The following is a 6,000-nucleotide window of genomic DNA, read 5'->3' as shown; positions in this document are numbered from 1 at the left end:
GCCCCTAGAACAATAAATTCTTATAAACAACAGCATGTTAAAAAACAAAGCAAAACAAAACAAAACACCCTGTTCCAGTATTTCATTCTAAAAATTTTGCAAAATAAAACTTCTTTGTCAAAAACAATAAAGATTAAAAAGAGCATTGTTAGCCTTAAAAGCTCTACCTGCCACCTCTCTGTGCCTAAAATCACTGGAATGAGGATTACATGCTTTCCCTCTTCGGAGAACATCCTTAAATCCATGGCCCGAAAAATCATGAACTGAACCCAAAATGTTAATTCTTGTTTACCAATCTTTACAAAACCATGCACTGCCCCTAAGAGGAAAAGGGTGTTTTAATTAAAAGAACTTTGCTGCTTTGGTGGACATTGAAATGCTAGCTATTTTAAAGATTTCTATGCAAATTCAGAACCATGAATAAATCACTGTTATCATATTATACCTGTGTAAGATAAAAGAACATCTTGAGCATAACTTTTGAGATTTTTATTGAATTACTCATATTTAAAGTTAGATGATGCCCAGCACTGCGGCTTTGGGATCTAATACAGTCGCTTACAGCAAAACCATGTTCCACCAGAAACAATCAGAGGAGTTGGGTAAAACACACCATTTGCTTGAATACACTGCAGAGTTGCTAAAGAAACTAACATTTTGAGAGGTCAAGAACTTGGAGAAAAGGGAACCCCAGAATTGTGAACATTTCTGCTCAGGATATTTGCTGGTATGTAACATAGAGCCAGATGCTGATAAACCACTCATAGGAATGAAGCAAAGAGACAGCAGAGCGAGGCAAGATTTGACAATCTCCTAAGGGGAAGGGAAGCAAAACTTGGAGTTTGCTGCTAGCCAGTCATTCACAAGTCAGTGAGCCAAAATCTTGAGAAGGAAGGCGAAGGGAAGTAATGCCAAACTCAGGGGCTCCCCCCGCAACCCCACCCCAGTGAATTTTTAGCCAGGAAAGAGCAAGATGCTAAAAACTAAACATAAAGCCACCAAAAAGGCAGAGCTAAGTTATCCATAGCCTCAAGCTGATTAAGAGATGAAAACGAAGTCATGCTAAGTAAGAAGGGCCCCATAGAACAGTTGGTATCCCTGGAAATCCACACCCTACAATATGGGGTAAAGCAAAGGTAGAAAAAGTCATGCCGAATTGCACCCCAATTTTGAGTTAAATGCCTGGTTGGATTAAGGTGATCCCGGTGATTTCATGTTCTATTTTTCCATGTTCAACACTTTTTATATTTCCTATATTCAACATTTCCTTCTCAACTGGCTCCTTCCCCATCAGCATTTCCACATGCTCAATTATTACCCCTTGTGGATGGAGCCCCCCAGGGCCGGGGGGCGGAAGGACTTCTCTTCTCTTCCCACTCCTGCATCGCACTACATTACTATCTTGGCTCCCTCTCCATTTCTCACATTGCACTTACTCCTGCGCTCAAGGCTGCCTTCCTTCTGTGGCTGACACGCCACAAAAATTGTTCATCAAAGACTCATGACCCTCCATGTTCCTCCATGTTCCTCATAATGAACATTTTTGGTCTTTGTCTCCATAGCTTTCTACATCGTTCCAATGAAAAGGTTTACTACTCTTCTTGTTCTGTTCTGGGTTTTTTTTTCTGTTTTTGTTTTTGTTTTTACCCTTTCTGCCTCTTCTTTCTAATCTCTTTTAGGCATTCTTTCTGTTCCTCAAACTGTTGCTATAATTTTCTTTTCCTCCCAATCTCTACATGTTTTGGGCTAACTCTTACAGTTTCAGATGTCACTGATATACGATGTTGACTCCTAAATGTAAGCCTCTAGCCCTATATATACTCACGGTTTTCAATCAAACACATCCAACTACTGTTTTGAATCTCCACCTGGGCAATTTAAATGCCCTTCAAACTCAATATAATACAAATACTTCCTTGCAGTAAGCTGGGAGTCCTTCAAATTTTACTATCTCAACCCAGTACCTGGTATGTTGTCCCCAAAATATCTTATAAAACTGACCTGTTTCACCATCTCTAGTCTGATCTTCCACCATTTTTTTTTTTCCTTTGGCTGTGACAGTTCCTTGCTAATAGCCCTGCACATCTACTCTTAGGATGTTCTAGTCCATTTTCCACCCTGAAATCCCAGGGGCCTTTTACACATTGCAGATCTAATCATGCCACCTCTCCATTTAATACTTTAATAAATAACTACCCTTTGCATTAAGGACCAAATCTGGTCACCATCAAGCCCTGTGGCATCATGGTGAGCAAGTTTTCTTCTCTTCATTCCACAGAATTGCCCAAATTTCAGTTTCTTAAAGGAATCATGTTCCCTTCCTCCCCAGAATTTTTGAAATGCCATTCCTTCCAGAATGCCTCTGTCTGTTGAGCTAATTAACACCTACTCATCTTTCCAGTCTTCATCCAAATGCCATTGCCTTAGGAAAGCTTTTCCAAACATCCTCTGGCCATATTATGCTTCTCACATACTTTCTGTATGTGTTCCTGAAGGAGCATGTATTTTGTTTTATTTCCTATCCATCACACATCCAACACCCCAATCCCACTGTATTATTTCCACTGTATTCCCAGTACCACATTAGCTCCTGGCAAACTGTAATACATAATACAATACGTAATACAATAAATACATGTAAAATAAATGAAGATGAATGAATGAATAGATGTCTAAGAAGATACAATACAGACGTTCTTTGGGTATCCCCAGTTAACTAGCATATCGAGGTATAGTTGCTTGTGCTAGGCTTACTTGGATGGGCAACTTTCCTGCTCAAACCCTAAGTTCTCTCCTACACCTGCCCCACTATGATGGCACCACGGAAAGAGATTAAACATATCTTCATGGATTTAATTAGTAAGTCAGATTTCTCTCTCCCATTCATATTCTCAATGCACATGGATGTATGCACACACACACACACACACACACACACTCAACTTCTGGGAAAAAGAAAATTGCATTATTGTACTTAGGGTGTAATTTTCTCAGAATGCTGCAATTTCAAATTTGTATAAACCAACAGATGAGATAAAATATAGACAATTATTAGAAACATATTGACTCATTGAACTGACCATTTAGTTTCTGGAAAGAACTACTCCAAATTATTTTGGTTTTTTTTCCTCCCAGTTCTTCCTCGTTTTCCTCTCAAACCTAAAATATATTTAAAATTAAAACAGAAAAGAATAGGTTTGAAATATAGAACTTCTAAAACCCTCAATTTCTAAGTGCTTCAGTCTCCTGAAAGTTTCCTAAGAAAATGCTTGGCTGCCATTCAATCTTCAAGTGACATTAAGATTCCAGAGCAATTTATTTGATATGCTTACTTTCATACAGTGAAAAATGGGTAATGGAACAGAGAAAGTTATTTTAATATTTTACATTGTACCAAGTGCATTTATTACTGTCCCAAATTATTTGGTGCTAAATGTTGAATATGTAAATATTCTTCATATTTGGCCTGATAAAATCAATTTTTTTTACAAATAATTGGGAACTGATGAGTTTCTTAATATAGTTCATCAAATTATGTTCTTGAAAGAGGATATTCAGAAAATATATTAATAAAACTACCATTATTATCTGTAAGGACACCTATATTTTAATATCATAATTGTTGCAATAGAGTATAATTTTGTCTCAGAAAGAAAAATCTGAATGTGTCATGATTTAAGAGTGAAATATCTTTTCAGAGAAAAATAAGTCTTTCATTGAAATACTTGCTTAGAAAAGGGAAAGGTTTTGATGATAGTGAAAGCATTTTGGATGATTTATTCACATATACAGTCCTTTGGAGGCAATCTTTGGAAGATTCAGAAAACATGCATATTTGCTTCTTTCGGAGGCAGTTGGCTTTTGTACTCTCTGATATCTTAACAACAAAGAACTGCTATTCAAATGTATTAGTGGCAGAAGGAGCTGGTATTTGACTTTTTCTAAAAATCTTCTCGTATTTCTTATGAAAACTAATTCAATATTTTTCCTTTTGTTTTTAAGACCATAAGCCCAATACAAATCAGAGTCTTAACTCAAGAGTAGGTATAGAATTGATGTTACTTGAATGCATGTTGAATTCCCTACAAATCACAGTTTATTTTCTCATTATCCACACAATTTTCTTGTAATCATTGCTCATTTGTCTTACAAATAACATCCAACACTCTCAGTAATAATAGTGACTTTTGTATTTGGATTCTTCTGGTTATTCCAACTACAGTATAATTTTAGGGCTGTCTAATGTATGTGAAGTACATTAAAAATGGCATTTATGTAAATATTTATTAGTATTTCCAAAGTGGGTCACCTAACTTAGGAACTCAGAGTTTAAACACTTGTTTGCCAACATAAACACTGCTTTCATATCTTTACCTAATTGTGTGGTTACTTACCCAAAGACTATCCTTAAGGAAATAGAAAATCAGTGAAGTGTGATTTCACTGCCCCCAGCAACTGGTTTTGGAACTTCTTCCCTCTTTCTAGGATCTCAGTGTCTGTCTGTTATATACTACAAATAACAATCTTCAAACTCTACTAAAATTTTTATTTATCCTACCGGGTAACTGACAGCTTAATTTGTTTCACTTTTTAAGCCTAATTATGTTTTATTAGCATTAGCAATAATAATAACCGACTTTTATTCATTGCTTCCTATATGCTAGACAATCTAAGTACTTTCTAAGTAATAATATTTTCTTTCTGTATTACCCCAGCATAAGCTACATTGACTACAAAACGGTTAGTAAAGTATGTTCAACAATTTAAAGATGTACAACAGTATATTGCTTCTGAACCACTGAGTTATTGAGCTGGTCAAAAGTATGTTATATTCTCTATGAGACTATAGCTGTACTTGATGCAGTTTTAGAAAACTTCAGTCCAATACCAAAAACATGGATTTTATTTTTCCTCATAAAAAATGCTGAAGAGAAAAAAAAAATGGCTTTATGTTGACACACATAAAAAGAAAAAGAGACAAGAAAACAAAGCGTGAGTGAAGCAAATAAAGAATAAGAAATAGACTAACAGGAAGCCAAATTTATCTTGGAAAATTAAATTGGATGTACCCCCCCCACCCCGCTCCACCTACTCTCTTGTCAAACCTTACAAAAATATCAGTGGTAATAAGAAAAAATATCAAAGATGTGACATAATCCTAGAGCTAAAAATATGCTTCAGATATAACCTTATCCAGCCTAAATCACATTCCGAGGCCTACAGAGGATCCGTGGCCACAGTCATGGGCTGATTGGCAGAGGAACAGAGAGTGCACACAGGTACTCTGAATGCCAGGCCAAGGTAACTTTTTGGCCACAGCCACTGTCTTCTTTTTAACACTGAGTTCTTTGTAGGCATTTTATAGTATAGTAATTATGATTCAGAGTATAATAATTTGACTTCTGACTTAATTCCACACTGACTATATGACCAAAAGAAGGGGATTTACATTGGGAAATAAATTCACTTCTCTATAAAATGTTGTTAAAGATATTGACTTCAGAAGATTGTTTTGTTGATTAAATAAGTCTGCAAATACCCTTTATGGGGCTTTGCCATAAAAATAACAGCTGATATTTATTGAGGAATTACTATGTGCTAGACCCTGTTTGAATTTATCCATATGTATTGATTATTTTATCCCATCATCAGTTTGAAGCATTTACCTCACAGAACTGGAAGGGATTATGCTGGAAATGGATGATATCAGGTAATCTGCCCAGAGTCTATATAAATTAACACAATATACAGGAAAAGTATTGTATATAATAACAATGTAATAAGAATGAGCAACCTTATTCCACCTCAGAGCTTAATATAAAAACAGAACGAATAGCCTTAAAGATTGCACTGTGCCTTCCCTCATTGTGGCCTCCTTCCTCATGTCCAGAGCTGATCACTAACCTGAATTTGGTGTAATTATTCCTTTGTTTTAACTCACAGTTTCCTACATCTGTGAGAAAAAAAGAATTGGGGGCACATAGATGGTTTCTATTTGCA

Source organism: Lontra canadensis, unplaced genomic scaffold, assembly GCF_010015895.1.
Source record: "Lontra canadensis isolate GAN:19392208 unplaced genomic scaffold, GSC_riverotter_1.0 scaffold85, whole genome shotgun sequence".
Classification (NCBI taxonomy): Eukaryota; Metazoa; Chordata; class Mammalia; order Carnivora; family Mustelidae; genus Lontra; species Lontra canadensis.
This window is presented reverse-complemented; position numbering follows the sequence as displayed.